Genomic DNA, 21,214 nt, shown 5'->3' on the forward strand with positions numbered 1-21,214 from the left:
CTTTTTTTTTAATAAGTTAAGGTTGGTTTGAATTACTTTGGTTTTTAGAATAAGTCATTCAGTGGAACAATAATACCCCAGGGTGACGTAGGCACAAACCTTATGTGTTTATATTCTATCACATCATAACACATACGTAATATTAAACATAAACATAAATCAGTACATTTTATTTATATTATCAATATACCACTTTCCACATTTCTCCTTCTAAGGTTAATTTTGAAGTAAGATAGGTATAGTCGTATAAAAGCAACACTGAAAACTCATGAGTGGCTTTCTACAAATCACTTTGCAATATAAAGCAGAACAGAACCGTATTCTCTTTGCCTCTGTATGCTTGAATATGTTCATTATAGTACTTTCCCAAGTAAAAAAAAGACATGAAAAACTCTATATAGCAACAATACTGCTGAAATGATTACCTAAACTTTGTCACATTCACCTCCTCAATACAATCGTATTTACCAATTAAAGAAAGGATCAGGACCGTGCAGGAGCAAGGAAGAAGCACCCCCCGCAACAGGAGAGTTAGAAGAGTGCAAAATCCTGGGTGCAAAACTAAAAATCCATTTTTTAAAAGATGCCTATTCAAAAAAAAACCTAGAGGGAGCATTTGGAGTAAAAATAATTAAGCTATTATGCAAATGTGCGAGAGTAACAGTGAATTATTTTTCCTTCTAATTTCTAGAATTCTACTTTTTAAAACCCTCCAAACTCAGTGCTGCCTCCGTGGCACGAGGTCTTTTGTGCTGCCATCTTCTTCTCTCCTCTGTCACCCCTTGGAAGGCTCTGGCTGTGGTTTCCTACACGGCCCAGGAAGCGATGATGGGAGGAAAAGCCAGGGTTCCACATCTCAGTCTCTAAGGTTTAGCTCCAGTCCCAGCCTCCTGAGCACTGCCCTCAGCTCTCTGGGTACACACCCCCCAGCCCCCACCACATCAGGGGCCTCCCAGCTTATGAATTATGAAAGCTCACTGGGTGTGCCCACTGGTGTATATGCATCAGCTGAGACCCAGCGCGGGAGCCCTAACAAAGGACTTTCCCCCTGGGGATCAGTGTCACTTTCAAAATCCAAAACTCCACTTCATAAATGATAGCCTTCTGTGTCACTAGGGCGTTATTTTTAAAATGCCCCCAAATGACTCTTCAATGGCGGTTTCAAAAAAAAAAAATTAAAATACAAGGAAGTACATCTTTAAAGGTGGATGAAGTCCATTCACGTGCCTTGCCAGGGCTGGCTGTGAGCTGGGCCCGCTCTCGCTCCCCCTCCTAGGGCAGTGCCTGGTGGAGGGGACCAAGGTGGAGGACAATGGAAAGGAAGCAAACAGAAAACAATAGGTGTGTGCCTTGGGGGGTTACGTATGTGCTTGAGTATGAACTAGAATCACACCCAAGAATTACTTTTCAAAATGTGAAATCAGGGCGGACCTAGCTGTCCAAACTTATGAAGTTTGGACATTTAAGAACTTGAACACTTAACAAAGCTGTGCAGAGAGAGAGAGAGAGAGAGAGAGAGAGAGAGAGAGAGAGAGAGAGAGAGATCAAGAGATCAAGAGAGAGAGAGAGAAAGAGAGAGAGAGAGAGAGAGAGGCACTTGTTTGGCTAGAACAATCTTGACTGACTTAATTTGAAGATCAGATTCACACACAGTTGCACTAACCATATAATGAAAAGCATATGTAGATAGACACCCCCACCCCACCCCACCCCACCCCCGCCCCAATCCAGGTTTTCTCTCCTTCACAAGCAAGCAAGGCACAGAGCCTGGGAAAACTCAGTGAGAACCATCAAGTTTGCTCGCACCTCAGAAAACCCCCAGCTCCAGGCGATGACATTTGCCCAATGTTCCTTGATGTTTCTAGGTTGGGAAGCAGCCCAGAGATCTTTCCTCTGGTCAAGGCCGTCCGATTTCTGCAGGATGAGGTCTGCAAAGCTCAGCTCTGTCGCTCCCCGACCTGGGTGTTCTCATAGATTTTTATCCACCCACTCCCCAAAGCTGAGATACTTCCACCCAACAGTGAAACTTCTGCCAAAAACGAAAATGTATAAATATGTAAAACTTAGCAGTATAATGAGGAGAGGCGGAAAAAGGAATCTTTCTGTTTTCTTCAGATCTTTGGGACAGTGAACTTGCTCAGAAGAGGGGTGAATTATCTTCTATACAAAAAGTAATATGAGCAAATCATGGGCTGCCGTGGGGAGGAATGCCACCAAGTTGGGAATCAATCCCTCCAAATTCAAACACCCAGTGAGAATGCAACATTCAAAAAAAAGAGAAAGAGAGAATGCAACATTCTACAGGGTTCCATGGGGCCAGGTCCCCCCTTCTCTGCCAATGACGTATCCTTTAAGTGGCTGTGAATTTAGCTGCCGTCTTCTCTGAAATACCCAGTGGCTATATATAAAATATATAGTTCTACAGCAGATTTCTTCACATGTGATATGCACATAAAATTTCAGCATACTCCATCAGTAAACCCAGGTGGTAGGTCTCCAGAGAGCCAGGCAGGATAAATGGTCCTGAGGACCAAAGAGATTTCCTGAGTCATCTTGGCCCTAATGAGAATGCCAGGCACTCTGGTAGAGAAGTCAGACTTCGAAATAGAAGAAAACGCTGCCACGCTAACTAGCTGCTGTGACCCTGGGTAGATCACTTAACTCTCAATGTTTCCTTTTACTCCTCTGTGAAGGTATATTCTGAAAGTCATTCTCAAGTCACGGTTATTTTGAAATCTTGATCTAGCCGCCAGAATAGACGTTAAGGAGGACAAGCAGTAATGGGACTCTCGCTGCTGAAACCTGAGGTGTGATTTTGGAATGTTTCAGAAGCTCCACGGTGGCCTGTTACATGACCCTAAGATATGCATTCACTTACCCAGGGTATGTTTGTTGAGAAACTAGCCTGTGCTGAGCCTATACACATGGTCCTTGCCCTCGTAAAGCTACGGTTCACGTGTCTTTCAACCTATGAAGCACCCTCTCAGATCCTTGCGCTGACCAGTCTGGAGCCACTTCCCTCGCTTTTGCTCATGCTGTAGCTCCCGACTATGGTGTACTCCACCTCTATAAATACTATCTGAATTTCAACTTCCAGCTACTTCCTGAAGCTCTTAAAAAGCTTAAACTCACACCGTAAATGCTCTGACTTCTCTCTTTGATGCTTACAGAAGCACGATTGAATATAAATCCCAACGTTTGTGAATTAATGTGATGTACTCCCAAAGTTATCACCTAAACTGATAAGCTCCCTAATGATAGAGATAATGCCTCCTTTTTTGTCATGCCCCATGGTACCAATTTAGCAGTTTCTCAGTATGGATTCCTTTGCTTGATGTTTGTCTATGTGAAAATCTCAATTAAGTTAGAGGGGATAATTTTCTAGTTATCTCAGTGCAATCTTCCTAAATTGGATTAGTCCACTTTCTTAATGATGTACAACAATAAAAACAAAAATTAAATTATTTTTAACTTCTACTGAGTATTAAAACACTGGAACTATTATCGCCCCCATTTAACAGATGGGAAAACTGAGTTGCAGTAGCTTAAGTTCTCACTGTTGGTAAAGAGTCAAGCTGGGAGTTCATCCTATGCAGACAAAGAAGTCCTTTCACTTATGCCACTATAATTAGCTCTCAAGGTCATTCAAGTCCTCAAAATATGACAGTCTTGCCCCTTTTATTTTATTTGCTCATCATTTGGGGCGTTTTCTGAGAACTTTAAGCACTATACCACATCAGTACCATTCAATTATCACAGAAGAAGATTATTGACTGTGTTCTTCAGCTAAGGAGACCAAGGCACACAACCGTGAAATTTTATCTGGAGTAATATAACCAAACCCAATCTCAGATCTCCAGACCTCTAGTAAATCATACTATTATTGTCTAAACCAAACTTTGCAAGACTTCTGCTTCCATTTTAAGACTCTTCTCGAAATCTTCCAGTGTTTCCCTGGATGTCTCTTCCCTCAGAGAGTTCCAAACATTAACTTAAGCTCCAGCTACAGTAGTTGTAGGTCTGCAGACACATCATCAACCATACAGTGTATGTCAGAGTAATATACCACAAAATAATTATTTTTAAAAATCTCTCGAGGACATTTACCAATTTACTAGATTTCCCTTTTAATTTTATAGGATATCTTATAATTCACTGAATTCGTTTATAACATGGCACATTCCCAAGGACAGCTTCATGTCATCCAAAGGTTTTGCAAGAGATCTACTACCTTAGTCTTTCCCACTCCTCCTGGCTTACTGCCTCTTATTTATAGATCCAGTTAACTATCCATTGAATAATAGGTTGGAGAGTGCACAGAGATAGGAAACTAAGAAATCGGGGCACACAGCTTCAATCTGGGGTACTTACAACAACTCTCAGAGCATCCATCACATTAAATATTTTCCTACAAGGAGGCAACAATAAAAGTAAAGCAGATGAGCTTTGGTCTTGCATTTGCTCCTATGCATCAGCCATAGATGAGCTGCCCCCATAGAGATGAATCCCTAATATATATGTGGAAATATTCTACATGATCACACACGCAAATATTTAAATGAACTTTCTGATTCTTGCATACAAATAAAAATGTTGATACATAAACATTTTTCAATCTGCTGAAAATTATCTCTGGGATGTCACCATTTGAATGGAAATATATTATACACCGTGGCGGGGTGGGAGGCAAAGAAATAGGAAGGTTTGCTCTCAGCTTTCAGTCAGTCAGCAAATCAATCAGCTTATGTTTATGGGTCACTCTGTAGAGTCGGTTGTATGCTAAATTCCAGAAATAGAAAAATAGCACGACATAGTCTAGCAAGAATTGTACACTCTCTTTGGAGAGATTATAGTAACTACTCACAAACTGAGGTTCAAAATTTATTTGCCAAAACTCCCATAAAGAATGAAAGAACAAGAACTTTAACTGAATTATTCAAACTCCATACCCATGGCTTTTTCCAAGAAACTACCTTGATTCTACAAAGGTAGACAAATACTTGAAAGCCAAACTAAGTACATCATGTACTACCCTGATTATCCTAAATTAACTGTAGGAGATTCCATTGCCAAGGGCAGCTGGAACATAGAGGAAGCAACACTAAACTAAAAATTGGACAACCTAGGTTTGATCTCATATATTTCATAGCCTCAACATCATAGCCTCAATTTTCTGCAAAATAGGAATTAAAGCAGCTACCCCCAAAGACTGTATAAAAGAAGTATGCAGGGAAAGATGCTCAGTGGGAAAGGGAGGTAGCATAATAGGAAGGGTGCTGTGGGGGGTGTTGACAGAAAACTAACCACATGGTTCGATGTTATATCAAATGGAATTATCTGTCTCCCTTGTGACCCCCAGAGCAAGATTTTATCTTGCAATACTTTTAAATAGGCATTGTAAAGATCTATGATGTGACTATTCCATGCAAAAGGAGCAAAACCAATTCACTCCAGGATGAAAAAAATTATATACTTTACAAAATATATTATTTGACATAGGAAACTCCCCATTTCTCTAAATAAATATCTGTCCAAGGGCTTTATAGACTATGGATATGATATTATTTAATCTCATATACCTATGGCATAAAAGTCAATGAGATGTATAAGAATCTAGATTTTGCAGAGGACTCTCCCTACACTTAACATATTTCTGGCCCAGTCACTTTCCACCACTCTTGCAAGAGAAAAACTCTCCCATGTAAATATGCAGCTCCCTTTTCACAAACTCAGTGATGAAAGGACTGGTGGGTTGTCCTTTTCCTGTCTTTACCAGTAAGTCAGCGACATCAGCAGCACCAGGGTAAACTTGGCCAGGAAGCCTTTCACTGAGAGTTAATGGTTTTCCTCTCTGCCAGTTTGTTTGGCCCAGGGGTCAACTGCTAGAGCCTAAAGCTGCATTAGGATTAGCATTGGAATTTAGTCCCTGGTGGCTTTGTCTTGTCCTCTCCTCTTCCCAGCCCTCAAGGTTTTAGACAGAAAAAGAAGCCTGGGGTCATGAAGCAAAAGCTACATGCTTCTGTACAGATTCAAAGTGTAATGAGGCCTTAGCACTAGCACCAAAGTGTGTAAATCTGTAACTGTACCCTCACCATGATTCACTAATTTAAAAAAATAATAATAATAAATAAATTTTAAAAAAACACGAAGTTTTATCCAGACTGTATAAATGTCATTATATACATGCATGCAGTATGACTGATTATACCCACACAATAGACCCATCTACACACCCTGATAAGACCCAATATAATATTTCTTTAAACTTAATTTATTTTTAAATTCACAATGTTTAGAATAGTATGAAAACTCTCCTCAGTGTCAATCTGAAGTAAAAAATAAAAAGTGAGACTCAGTCACCTTGGGGCCAAACACCCATGTTCAGAGTCTTAAAAACTGTTTAGTAAGAAAACAGCCTTTCCTTATTCCAACAAAATCTACCACATCCAGAATGGAACTAAAACTCCGCATTTTTAGGCCAAGAAAAGGGAAAAGCACTCCCTTCACCACAACAACAGACTAGCCTGGAAATATTAAATTGACTCAACCCATGTTTTATTAGACACAGCTTAACAACTCTGAGTTTACAAAACCCAGCCAAACAGCATCAAGCTTCAGCATAAACTTTTGCTAACTAGCCCACATAGTTCCCATATGCTATGAGACGTTGTTTGAGCCAACTCAGTACCTTATAATTATAAACACACGTCTTTCAGCTCTTCTGTGTATTCTTCCCAGGCAGAACGGAAATATGTCACTTAAATTAGCACTTGGAGTACAGAGTAGGTGCCAAATTTGGGTTAGCACAAACAGGGTAAATAAAGCAGCACCAAATTAAAATGGTAAAATAAACTTCTTTATGCTCCAGTGGAAACTGCTAAGTCCTAGCTGAATGGCAGCTAATGGGTCTGGGAAAAGGATATCCCTCAAACTGTAGTTCTTGGCTTTTGAGTAAGGTTTTCTCATCCAAGGATCTCGAAGCAATTTCTTACAAAACTCAAGTAGTGGTGTGAAGGGGAGGGGGGAGGGGGAGAAGGAGATGCTATTTCTTTTGCAAACTATTTTGCCATCATTTTTCTTCATCATTCCCTTCCAGTAACACTGGAGAGGTTTATATTTTTATACTTAGGTAATTCATGCGAATAAAAAGGAGAAAGATTTCAGAGGAATAAATAAAGGAAAGAAGATGTGACAGAATCTGGCAAAAGCCAGATGAGAAAACGATGCAGAAATCCAATCATAAATGTCTTTCAATGGCAAGCCGTTGTGCCTGTTCTGTAACATCATAACTACTACTAACTGAGTATCTACTATGTGCCAGAGACTGATCTTGGAGAACTGTAAACAAATATTGAATTCCAACAAATGAAACATATGTTTGAGAACTTATAGAAGTATACTGATAACTGATACCTAAAACTAACTTTAAAGTCATCAAAAATCAGAGCAAAACAAAACAAAATGTATTTCTGAATGGCTAAAGACAGAAAAGTTATACAATAAGTTTGCAAACTGATAATCATGGAAACAGCATGGCAAACATGTACATATAATTATAAAGTTCTCTCAATATCATGTATGTGTTCATAAAATTTGTTTATAAAATAAACTGTCAAGAAATTAAAAGGAAGCAATGATAGAATAGTTAATGGATAAAAAGGGAAAAAAAGAATGGGGGTTGGGAGGGCAGGGTGGGGGAAGATCATGAAGAAAAGTCTTGGAAAGTCAAGCTGGAATATATAAGAAAAAATCATATAGATGAAAAATATACAAAAGCTTAAAATATAATATAAAGGAATTAAATAAGAAGAATAAAAAAGGACAATAGGTATATTCGCAAAGGACAGCTAAGGGCAGGAAAGGTGAAATGAGACCAGACAGCCAAGAAGTAGCATATGTGAGCTTGTGGTGACACAGCCCAGGTCTTTTCCAGACACCAGCCCAGTGAACTGAGAAATCTATCTCATGACAATCTGACAATCCATCTCATGGCTGTCAGGTCACTTCCATGTGGTGGGACCAGACTGTTGAATAACAGAGTAGAGAGGATTTGAGCATCTTGTAGAAAGGCCACTGGCCTATCAAGTCCAGTGATTAGTGATAACATGAACTCTTTGTCAAACTTTATAGTTTAGCAATAGAATTTCTTTACATAAAAAATTATATTTTAAGTTACAAGCTATAATATGGAAAGGGGAATGCTCTGGTCAATGTGCCTGCTGGGATTGACCTGCCTCCTCTCACTACAATCCCAGGACTTCTACAGATCCCCAGTGTTCAAAGTACAGTAGCTAAGGAGGAAGTCCACTGAATTTAAAAGCAGAAGATAATGTCATGATTAGCCATTTGCTGGTAACTTCAAGAAAGCCACTGAACTACCCAGCACTTCGGTCTATTATCTCTACCTACATTGTAAGCACCATGAGAGGAGAGACTCAAGTACAACATCACTATATAAACTAAAAGGCAATTGGCAAATGCCACCCATCAAAATCCATTAGATTCGGGGCTGGAGTAATAGCACAAGGGGTAGGGTGTTTGCCTTGCACACAGACAACCAGGTTCGATTCCCAGCATCCCATATGGTCCCCTGAGTGAGTAATTCCAGGGGTAATTCCTGAGTGCAAAGCCAGGAGTAACCCCTGTGCTTCACCAGATGTGACCCAAAAAGCAAAAAAAAAAAAATCCTTAGATTCTTCCCTATGTGCTTGTATCCACACTTCAAGAATCTCTGAGCTGATTCTGATTCAAAAATGGCCTCTAACTCACAGTCCCCTTGCCATCTCCGTTGCCTTCTTAAAACAAGATCCAGAAAGAATAGCAGCAATAGAGTTCCCAGCAGCACAGAAAATTGCTTTTAAAATATATCTTAATTCATTTGTGTCCATACATCTAAACTGACCTGAATCTATTAAAGTCACCATAACTGTTCTGGATACCAACAGCTTGAGATACTTCCCACTTCATTCTCCACATAGTGGACAAAAAGGGCATTGAAAGCACTTAGGGGTACACAGACTTGAAATTCTTTACCAGAGGGATAGGACAGTAAATATAATTAAAGAAACAAAAAAAGTGAAATAGAGGACTATTTTTCTGAGTTGAAGAAATGCAGACAGATTTCCAAATCTCATGTTCCAAGGATACCTGATGAAAACCAAGGTACTACTAGACATTCCCAGTTTAATTAAGTGCTAGACTATCCATGACAATGTCAATGTGTTTTTAAATAGAAAGGAATAAGAACCAAGTGTTTTACAGCCAATATTTTAAAAATGAATACCTCTGGGAAAGTTCCTTAGATAAATGAACACTGGAAAATATAGCACCTATTTAACTTTCCTGACAAGATTATTGAACTCATGATCCAACTTCTTATAAACCAAGCAAAGTTGAGGCCCAAGAGATAGTCACAAGTTAAGAGATATTTAAAGGTTGCCTGGCATGTGGCTGTGTCTGTGCTCCTGGGTCATATCCCAGCACTGTATGTGAGCAAGAATGGCCATGAGTATCAGTGTTTGTGGCACCCCACTCTCAACCTCCTTCCCAGAAAAAAAATAAAAGTAAAAGTAATTTTAATTTTTTTTTTTTTGCTTTTTGGGTCACACCCAGCGATGCTCAAGGGTTACTCCTGGCTTTGCACTCAGGAATTACTCCTGGCGGTGCTTGGGGGAACCATATGGGATGCCGGGGATCGAACCCGGGTGGGCCGCGTGCAAGGCAAACGCCCTACCCGCTGTGCTATCGCTCCGGCCCCTAAAAGTAATATTTCTAAAGAATATTTCATATGAGGGCTGGAGCGATAGCACAGTGGGTAGGGCGTTTGCCTTGTATGCGGCCCACCCGGGTTCGATTCCCAGCATCCCATATGGTCCCCCTAGCACCGTCAGGGGTAATTCCTGAGTGCAGAGCCAGGAGTGACACCTGTGCATCATCAAGTGTGACCCAAAAAGCAAAAAAAAAAAATTTTTTTTTCATATGAGCCAGAGGTAGTACAGCAGGTACACTTGCCTTGTCCTTGTACGTGACTGACCAGGTTTTATATACAGCATCAGATATGAACCCCCTGATCAAACCCTGTGGAGAGTGAACCTTGGGCATGAAGCCAGGAGTCAGCCCTGAATACTGGTGAGTGTGGCAACCCCAAAAGTAGATTATATGAAGAAATTAGTGAAGACAGTAAAAGCAGTTAAACAAAATAGCAATATAAATATGACTATAAATCTTAAAAACAAATGGTAGAATTATTTAAGTGATGACATAGTAATAAATAACAATTACACTAATATGGTTATAAAACCCTATGATTTTAAAAAGGCTAAGCAATAGTAAAAGAAAATAAAAAGAGGGGTCCTATCACAAGGAGCTTGCCTTGCATGCGGCTGGCCCAGGGTCAATCCCAGCATCCCATATGGTCTCTGAAACACCACCAGGAGTGATTCCTAAGCAGAGAGTCAGGAGTAACCCCTGAGCATCACCTGGTGTGTGGCCCAACAGCAAATTTGAAAAAAGAAGAAAAAGAAAAAAGAAGTGAGAAAGTATGGTCTGCAGAAAAAGATATGGTAAATTATGTGTTTCAAACAAAAATATACCATTTCACTCATAGATGAAAATTATAGAAACATATTAAGGATTTAAAAAATTTTAAGTAATAGCTAATATGTACATTGGAAAATACATAAGATTAAAACCAAAGAAAACAGTCAATATGAAAGTAGAATAGATATGGAAATATTAAGGATCTTAAAATGGAGTGAGAAGGAAATTTTATGATCAAAATCATCAACTATAGCGATAAAATCTCACATTAAGATAACTGAATGTCAGCAGGTCTGACATTAGGGGAGAGAAACTCCAAACAATAATAGTGAGTTTTTTGTTGAAATATTGAATGTAATCAAAGTAAAGTGAAAGTAAACTGAAATTTATCAGTTACACAGGCAGGGTGGGGGGGCGGGAGAGGTGGGGGGATGGAGGGGAGGTATATTGTGATTCTTGGTGGCGGAATATGTGCACTGGTGAAGGGATGGGTGTTCGAGCATTGTATAACTGAGACTTAAACCTGAAAGCTTTATAACCTTCCAAATGGTGATTCAATAAAAGAATAAATTAATTTAAAAAAAGATTACTGAATGAAATATTCATACTGAATCAAAATATAGCCAACTTCATTTTAAGAGAACAGCCTAGGTATCTGATGATTACCATATTTATCAAGAATAATTAATTTTGTGATATGTCAACTAAAGCTCATTAAAACTATTTGAAAACTCTTTAACTCAAATTGAGAATTACAAATAGAAATATGTGCAAAGAATATGAGTCAAATACAAATAAAAGAATTAACATGTCACCAAAAAAAGTAGGCCAAAGATAAAGACAAAAAGTGTGGAACTAGTTAAAAGAGAAGATTTTATCATAATATGAAGCTTATATCTATGTGATTAAAAACATGAAGTAACATGAATATTAATACAGTGAACCAAAATTTTTAAAATTTAAAAGCTTTAGAATTCCAAAGATAAGTTGGCAGATAAGTATAAAATTTTTTGTAGCTCTCTTATTCATTGGTAGTTAAAAATAGAGCAAAATAAACAAGGTCAAAGAAGATGTGAACATTAACATAGTTGAGTGTTTTATCTTTTTTTTAAATCTGCACCCAAAGCAAAGATTATCCAAACCACATTTTCTAGCAAATGTAATAATTTAAGCTGATATATTTAGTGTTAACAAAAATAATTTAATCACTCAGAAATCAAATCTGAAATCTGAGAACTTATAAATAAATGACAAAGAGAAACAAAGGAACCAAACCAAAAGGCCAAACCAAAACTGCACACAGAGGAACATGCATGGCCCCAAATGTTTTCTTTGGTTAAAGAGAAAAAAATAAGACATAAAAACAACTAAAATTTCAGTGAAGGAAGTTACAGTAAAATAAACCTGCAGAAAAGAAAAATATAGATGTAATTAACAGAGATAGTCACAATTAAGCACAACTTACAAATAAAATAATTTAAACACAAATTAGAAAAACTTCTGCTAAGCATAGTAAGAGAAAGAGAAGTTCAGAGTAAGAAAAAGAACACAAATATGACTAACTCCTTAAGAATGAAGAACATCAGGGACATGAGCAGAGTAAAATCTGAGTTTTTAAAGCTGTGAGAGAATACTGTGCAGAAATAGGTGCCACTTAATATGAAAGTGTTGTCTAATCCATCATTTTAAGGAAAATACTGAATTTCAGAAGAAAACTTCAAGCAGTGGAAAATGTCCCTTGCCCAATAATTGCTCTAAAACTGAAAACATTTTCAAAAAGCATCATGTGAGCAAAGATTCTGTGTTAACATGGGAGTCAGTGGAGATGAATCATCACAGAATCCTGGAGACGCCACAGCTAGAGCAAATTTTACAGGTTATGTTGCTCAACCTTGAACTGCCGCCCAGCCAGAGTTAAAATACAGACTATCTCATGCTTCAGTTTCATTCTCAGATGCTGATAGGCCCTATAGCTACAGTCTCTTAAATCACTACCACTTTTTCTAAAATTTTTTTCTTTCTTTTTTTTTACCTTTTTGGGTCAGACCCAGCGATGCACAGGGGTTACTCCTGGCTCTGCACTCAGGAATTACTACTGGGGGTGCTCAGGAGACCATATGGGATGCTGAGAATCAAACTCGAGTCAGCCGTGTGCAAGGCAAGTGCCTTGCCCACTGTACTATCGCTCCAGCCCCTTTTTTCCTACAATTTGAAAAAATAAAAATGCTATCTACTCATCCCCCATGGGACAGGAGATACAATAGAAAGAACATTCAAATTGTGAATGTTCCTGTCTTACTTACTGCCAATATAGTATTGCTATCCTGGAAAAGACTCTCTCTCTCCCTCCCTCCCTCTCTCTCTCTCTCTCTCTCTTTCTCTCTCTCTCTCTCTCTCCATAAGACTCCCTCCTGTGAGTATGCTGTAATTGCAGAGAGCTAGTTTTATAACAAGCCTGAAAGAATGATAGTGTTAGCTTCCTCTGCCTATGTATTCGTACCTCCTTTCACATCCTACATTCCTTTCCTCACCCCCCATCTCCATCACTGGAAAGACTGGACAGAACTGAGGAGTTTATAGATGGAGAGTTAGGGAACACAGACTATGTGAAGTAAGAGTGAGATATAGCTTCTCTCAGAGAGGGGTCCCAATGTCATTAGGGAGATACAAGTGACAATGTCACACAGTAGAAGTAAAGATAATTAGGAGACCCATTGGGTGTTCCGGCAATCGCTATGAAAGCAGAGGGGCAGAGAGGTCAGGGCAAAGAAACATGGGTGAGGCTGAACCTTGACAGAAGCAAAACTCTGCAAAATATTTCAAGTATTGCATGAAGTCTTAAAGGAGGCATAGGAATCTGTAGAAATATTTTAAAGGTGCATTTTTAAGTGGCCATGGCAGAACAATCTTGCATTAATATGGAGACTGCATCATAATTCAGAGGAATGGAACTTCCCACATAAACGCCTCTTGGTGATGTTCTGCTTTCTTCCCATTTATTTGTAGTACTTTCTGGGTTGTGTTTCAGAGTGTCATTTAATGTCATTTTATGACTCCCTGGTTGTAAGTGTCTGAGTATTACAGGGCTTGGAGATTTACAGCCTATTTTAAACTCAGATAATGATGTTTAATTTGTTATTGGCTGTGTAAAGGTTAACAAAGAAATAACTCAAATGATCATCTCAGGGATAACACATTACAAGAGGGCAATTAAGCACAGTACCTGGCATTACACAAAAGATTGATATCTCGTTACAAGAGTGCAGATGAGTTCCGATTTCACAATACAGGAAGCATGCTCCTCACCACCATCTCTCTTTGAATAAACAAGTAGCAAGTCCCACTTATCAGCGCCACTGAATAACCAGTAGGGGAAGAAAACACTTTTCAAGAAAAGGAAAGATTGATACACAGCCAATTTCTTGTAGAGGAGCTGGAGATGAAAGAAACTCAGTCTTCTAGAGAAAATGAGATTGATGTACTCAAGTAAAAGATTAGGTTCCCTCTTAGTTATAAACAAACGATGCTAACAGGCAAGCCAAACAGACATGGATCCAATAGGCCCTTGAGAAGAGGAAGTAAAATAAATAAAAGCATCAAAGCCAAATTGTTATTAAATTGTCTCTGAAATGGAAAATGAAAAACAATCTATCGCAACAATCACTTTTGTCTATTTTCTTCTCCCCTAAATACCTCTCCGTAATTATTTGGTCTGCATTCCATGGGTTTTGTATCAATGAAAAACATAAATAATATTTTTTTAAAACCCACCCGATAAAGATGTATTTGCATTTCTCAGACATTTTTTCTGGGCTATGCCAACAAAGTCTTATCTAACTAATGTCCTTTTTATCTCCAAGAACACAACATTTCTCCCCACCCCCACCTCCATATTCATTTCTATTTCATTCCTTTTTTCCCTTCTGTGATTGCTATGATCTTCCCTCTGTAATCTTCTTTACATTTAGGATTTTTTAATTTTCTCTTTCATTTCCCTACTTATCACCTGCAATCTTCCAGGGTCATACTCTAGATCTCATCAGTCCTTTAAAAAATAGCACTGTAGCACCGTCATCTCGTTGTTTATCAATTTGCTTGAGCGGGCACCAGCAACATCTCCATTGTGAGACTTGTTACTGTTTTTGGCAAATCGAATACGCCACGAGTAGCTTGCCAGACTCTGCCGTTCGGGCAAGATACTCTTGGTAGCCTGCTGGGCTCTCCTAGAGGGGAATCGAACCTCGTGCAAGGCAAATGCCCTGCCTCCTGTGCTATCGCTCCAGTCCTCCAGTGCCCCGTCAAGCAAATCGATGAACAACGAGATGACAGTGCTACAGTGCTCCCCTCCACTTGCTTGCTCAAGGCCATGAGAATGTACCTGGCTGGGGGACACACAGGCATGCACCCAGGCACTTAGGCAGGAGAGTGTGAGGCTCCAAAATTTCCTTTAAAAAATAAAAACAAAAAAACTTGCTTCTATTTCCCAAATATAATCTATGCTTTTACTCACATGTTTTCACCTATAAAAGGTCTCTTCTCAAGTCTTTCTTTCCAGCTGTAATATTCAGACTACCCACCTAGTTCTACTTTGCTTAGTTTTTCTATCAGCCCATGTTTTCATAATTCTCTATTATCTTGTCATCTTCTACACTTCCTACCTCCCACTGAACTGGTCTCATATGTGTGGTCCTCCATTTGGACCAAAAATTCTAAACATAGTCTCCCAAATGGATGGTCCAAAGTTCATTTGACCTTAGGAAGTCTGTCAGTACTAGCAATTCAGAAACAACACGTATATTTGGGGCTGGAGCGATAGCACAGCAAGTAGGGCATTTGCCTTGCATGCAGCTGACCCAGGTTTGATTCCCAGAATTCTATATGGTCCTCTGAGCACTGCAGGAGTAATTCCTGAGTGCAAAGCCAGGGGTAACCCCTGTGCATCACTGGGTGTGACCCAAAAAGGCAAAAAAAGAAAAAAGAAACAAAAGGTATGTTCATCATGACCAAAGATTCCTGAGAAATCTGAAACTCATAACCATTAAAATTACAGAAACACAATGTTACTGTGCTTGGGTTTTGTTGTTACTGTTGTTTTTTATTTTAGTCCTGGGGACTCTGAATTAAAGCCAGGTGAGAGCCTGGAATTTTCAGACTTTGCCCTCAAATCATACAACTATTCGGGATCTGGAATATGCCAAGAATTCTTTTTGGCTTCAGGTGGTCAAGGAAAGGAAATAAGCGATGATGAGTTTGGTTCATTATTGGACATCACATTCTGGCTTTCCTCATGGTCAAAGAGCACAAATCAATGATGTTATCATTAACGTCATTATCCAATAGATTTAATAAAGTAGAAACATTTTTCAACTAGCACCAAAATGTGGAAGATCTTCTGGAAGATGGAGAGGGTTGAGTTCTTCTTGCATCACTGCTTAGACTCTGGCACCCTTGCACTGTCAGAAATGCCCCCCAATACTGAAGACAAATTGGGTCAGAAAACTCCAATTCAATAACTAGCCTCATGGACACCTACTCATTTGTTCCTTTAATCAACTGGCTGTACCTCTCATCAATGGACTGCTAGTATTTTGTAAAGCAGTGTCCATTGTAGCAGTCTTTAATATCTCACCAGCGAACCAGCCCCAACAACACAGTCATATGGAAACACCTAGGATCAAGGAATAACGCATCAGTTAAGCAAACTAACCCTGAGCTTTTGGAATTGAAATATCAACGAAAGGATAAAGTAAATGTGCAAATTGTTCTTCCCTGTGGACCTTAGCCTGGAGTTTGTTCTTTGGCCAACAACAATCAACAGGCACAAAACAACCATAAAAATGCCAGCCAAGGAGCTAATCCAATAAATAAAGGGAAAACTCCTTGTATTATGGATAGGTCACCACTGGCCATGCTGTGCAAAGTGAGAAGTTGGGAGTAAAAGAAGGATCTACCTCAGGGAAGGTTGACATAAATTCCAGATACAGCCCTTTCTTTAGCATATGATTTGCGGCACGCAAGACAAGCATATGGCATTTGTAAGTGCCTTAAAAGTTGTAATAAAACATAATTCAGTGAGCACCAAGTGCATACGAAGTGGCAGGCGCTATGCTTGGCAATGCTTCCTGGTGCCCTTAAAAGGCCAAACCCTGCCAAGGACACATTCATCCAGAAGCTGGAAGTGGTGGGCAGCGAAGGGAATTCGGGATCAGTGTCTCCTAAGCCAGGCTCCCATCTTTCAACAAATTTACATATGTTTAAAGGAAGGAGGAATGTGCCTGCCACAGAAGCAGTGAGGGGAAAGGGAGGGGCTGGCTGGCTGGAGGGATACGGGAAACACTGGTGATGGAGAATGGGCACAGGTGGAGGGGTGGGTACTCGAACATTGTATGACCAAAACATAATCATGCAAGTTTGTAAGTCTGTGACTATATTTCACGGAGATTTATTAAAATAAAATTAAGGGGGGAAAAAAGGAAGGAGGAAAAAAAGTAAGTAGGGAGGAAGACAGAGGAGAAGGAAAATGGGTTCGTGGAAAGAAATCAAATTAGATAATTTTATGTACAAAATCTTATGTGTTTTTTCAAAACATTTGCCAAGTGTTATTAGAGGTTAACCCTAAGTAGGAGGCCATTTTCTCTGCTTTCACATAACCTATTGTCACTAAATGTGACATGCATATAAAAGAAAAGAAGTCCATTTCCATTTTTAAAAAACAATGACTTAGAATTGGAAAAATTGTGCAGCTGGAAAGACACTTGCCTTGCATACTGCAGACCCAGGTTCTATCCCTGACACTGCATATTATCATCCAAGCATTAGCAGGAGTGATCCCTGAGCACGGAGCCAGGAGTAAGCCTTGAGCACATCTGGGTGTGCTTCATGCCCCGCCCCCGCCACACACACACTCCTCGCCAAAAAACAAGCAATGACTCTGCTCCTTTTCCCTAGCTTGCACCCACTCCCCAAGCAGCTTCAGCTGCTGGCAATTCTGTGTACATGGTGGCTCCTGAAATAGGCAGGATGACAGGTGGCAGTCACCTGAGATAAGCTGGCTATAGAAAAGACAGTCTCCCCTCTGAAACCTGCAGGTCTCAGGGACCTAGATCCCACCCCACTTTGGCCCTAATAAGGAGAGCAGAGCATTCAGAAAAAGTGACCGGGAGGGGCTGGAGTGATAGCACAGCGGATAGGGCGTTTGCCTTGCATGCGGCCGACCTGGGTTCGATTCCCAGCATCCCATAGGGTTCCCTGAGCACTGCCAGGAGTGATTCCTGAGTGCAGAGCCAGGAGTGACCCCTGTGCATCGCTGGGTGTGACCCCAAAATTAAAAAAAAGGTGACCGGGAGACAAAACCCGCCTTTCCCTCTCCAGACCTGGCCAAGAGCTAGGAGCCCACGGGCAACTCAGGGACTTCCCTGCCCCGCAGGACACAAGACAGTCAGCCTGGAGGACCCGATGAAGCACAGAGGGTTGGGCTGGATGAGAAGTGGCTTTTATTTTGTTGTTGGAATCTTGGAGAAGGGTGTTAGGAGAAAAAATTATTGATGAACTACTTTGTCATCGTTAAGAGTATTACTGACACCCGCACAGCAGGCCCACTGCGAGGCAGACAGCGCCCGTCTACCCAATGCCTTTTGTAGCCGAGACATGTGCTGTGCATTAGGCAAGGTGTGTAAATTACGGCAGCCCCAGTGCTCGGCGCAGGCCTGGCCTGAGCGCTCCTCTGCCGCCCTCCCCCTCCTGTGTTCTATTTCCCCAAGGTCCCTGCCTCAAAGCAAGTGGCGCTCCTAGGAGAGAACATTAACAGGCAGAGGCTCTGGTTTGGAGTAAATATTGCAGGATTGAAATGCGGAGGGAATTATACTCCTTTCCCTTGCAGACTTTGGAGTGCTGGGTGAGAAATAAATAATGAGGGTAATAATGGGCCCGATTCTTCCCGGCTGCGCCTCTCCCCCCACCCACTACTCCCACCCCACCCCCCACCCCCCAATGTAGAACTGCTCCAGAGGCTGGAGTACAGCAAAGGCTGGTAGTACTGGGTGCAAGAGCCATGCTGTCAGGACAGCAGCCGTGGGCAGGAGAGCAGGTGGCTGCAGAAGTTGCGTCCCGGGACGGTCTCCCAGAGAGCTTTCACCTGGGGTGTGGCCTCTCTGGGCCCAAGCTCGCTTTGCAGACAGGGATCCCAGGGAACAAAGCAAACCCCTGGTTACTGAGGTCACGTGAGAAGGACTCTGGCCCCAGTCTCCAATAGAAGACTGCTGCCGGCTGCTCTGTGGCGCCCTCTCTCGGTGTGTGCGAGAACTTGACCCAGAAGGGAAGGTTGGGGTGTGCCCTGTACCCGGGGTCCCTAGGGGCAGATCTCGCCCACAGGCACCGAGTTTACGGACCAGTCTTAAGAAAGTAGCCAGACACTTCCAGGCCGTTTTAGGAAGGCTCTGCATGTCCTTTGAACGGCCTACTACCTCTTGTCTCCAACCCTGCTTAATCGGTTATTATTTTTTTCTTAAATTTTATAGGATTATGGATTTCATAGTTATTTTTCTACTAATTTTCAGAAATTCTCTCAAAGCTCTCTCTCCCCGACCTCTCCCCCAAAGAGAGTGATGAGTGTGGCTTACAGTTATTTATATGCAGCTAAAGCAGCAGGTAGGTCAATCTCTTGCCCTTGAACTTCTGGCATCAAATCCCACCTCAGGGGGATGGATTCTGCTGTGGTAGTTTCTGCAATGAGCATGGTGGGGTGGAGGGGTGGATCTGGGGACAGAGGGGGGATGGGGAGTAGGGGGGCTCTTTCAGGTGATGGGGAAGCTCATGTTGAAATCTAAAAGATCTCTAAGAAATAAATCCAGGAGGGGTTCAGGGCAGCTCTGGCTCAAGAAGCCTGTGGGTTGATAGCAACGCAGGTCCAGGAACACAGACCACTGTTACAGACCCCCCTGCCCCCCACCCTCCTCAGAGAAGCTGCCAGTCAGATCTGCTTCAAGTCACGTCTCGAGAGAGCAAATATTATTGACCCTCCCTGACCAAATTCTCGAATCCTCTAATCTGAGACTGAACCCTTACATCTTCTTCTAAAAAAAAAAAAATCATCTCTCTGGCGAAGTACCAAGAGAACAATTAGGGATTAACCAAAGTGTTCTCTCTTGCCAGCAAGAGTTTGGCCTCTCCAGGGACCAGGGGCAGTTTGCACCAAAGCTCTTTGTCTCTGGAACTCCCTCATCTTTGTTTTCCATCTCATTAGAAGAGGTATTTTCTTCCCATGCAGAAGACTTCTAGGTGTCGTTATACTGTTGAATTAATATGATCCCCAAGTCTAAAGACCTTAGGACAATAGTGATCGGTTAAGCAAGGAAAAGATTGCTTTAATCCCAATGGAAAATAAAATCATCATGTTGAGTTTGTTATTATATTGGTTTCAATACTTCTACATCCTTCACACAGGCTTTTCCTGAGACACATTTCTTCTGAACCATGGCCACATTTAGTAAAATTATTATAAGAAAAATTTTAAATGTATAATTTGGTCAAGATTTCTATCAAACTACCATATGGTACTAGAAATATAAATTGCTTAACTATTGAAACTGGGTAAAAATCAAAGGGACCCTGTGTAAGTAATACTGTCTCTAAAATCTATTCCACTGAAATTAAATACACTATTTTTAAAGCAAACTGGTCCCCTGAAAGGCACCTAAGGCCCTCAATATTTCAAATGTTAGCTTCATAACCAAGTCTGAGAGGTGTCTCAGCTCAAACTGAACCCCACCTCATCCCACAATAGGGACCCTATTTATAAAGAGTAAAACAGAATTATCTTTAATTTCTTCATTTAGCTAGAACAATGGGATCATGCACAACAGTCCCCTGAGGCTGCCAGTATTCCTTTGAGATAGATAAGAGACGTGAAGAAGATAATTGAGGCACAGAGAGGAAGAATCACCTGTGTAGGAACACAAGTTTAATGGTTAAAATCAAATTTAAGTGTAGTATTTTCTTCTCCTAATCTATCATGCTTCCTATGAGGTTACCAAAAAAAAAAAGCCTATGGAATGCCGCTGAGAAGTTAACTTGAATGTCAGATAACAGCTGGGCTGTTTTTTTTTTAATAAGAAACATTTTCTATAGTGATGTCTACAGCAACAACTCTATTAGGAGAGAGAGAGTATCCTGTGTATTTTTTTAATGTGAAGCACTTTAAAAGATAGTTGGAATGTGATCATTGCATAAGCAGTGACATGAAAACACAAGTCCGCCCCAAAGTAACCAATGTTGTAATTTACCACTTAAAAATGGCCACAGACTCCACAAAGCATATCCTCATTTGCAGTCTGATTCCTCCTTAGCCCACACACACAAAAAAAAAATTTTTTTAAACCTTCCTGCAATATAAAAAAAAATTTTTAAACCTTCTTGCAAGATGATATTTTACCAAAAAAAGAAAAAAGATAAAGAAATTGAAGTTACCTTGAACACAGACAAATCCAGAGTAAGAATTAAAATGTTAAAACATGCTTTAAGGAAGGTTATTGAAAATCTGACTCAAGTAGTACTTCTTAGGATACTGGTTATAATGACACTAAGAAAGGAGAATAAAACTAGATCACTGAGAGTCACAATCACATCGCATAACCACATCCTCATTCATGCTTTCTTCTATCTGAAAAGTATGTACTCG

At 40.5% G+C, this 21,214-nt stretch overlaps 1 protein-coding gene across 1 annotated transcript in view; it reads right to left on the reverse strand.

Moving 5' to 3' along the window:
* The window catches only part of EBF2 (EBF transcription factor 2), a 209,546-nt gene that overhangs the window by 142,515 nt on the left and 45,817 nt on the right, over window positions 1-21,214 (reverse strand). The gene's annotated exons all lie outside the window — the stretch shown is intronic.

The sequence above is a fragment of the Sorex araneus genome, chromosome 7, assembly GCF_027595985.1.
Source record: "Sorex araneus isolate mSorAra2 chromosome 7, mSorAra2.pri, whole genome shotgun sequence".
Lineage (NCBI taxonomy): Eukaryota > Metazoa > Chordata > Mammalia > Eulipotyphla > Soricidae > Sorex > Sorex araneus.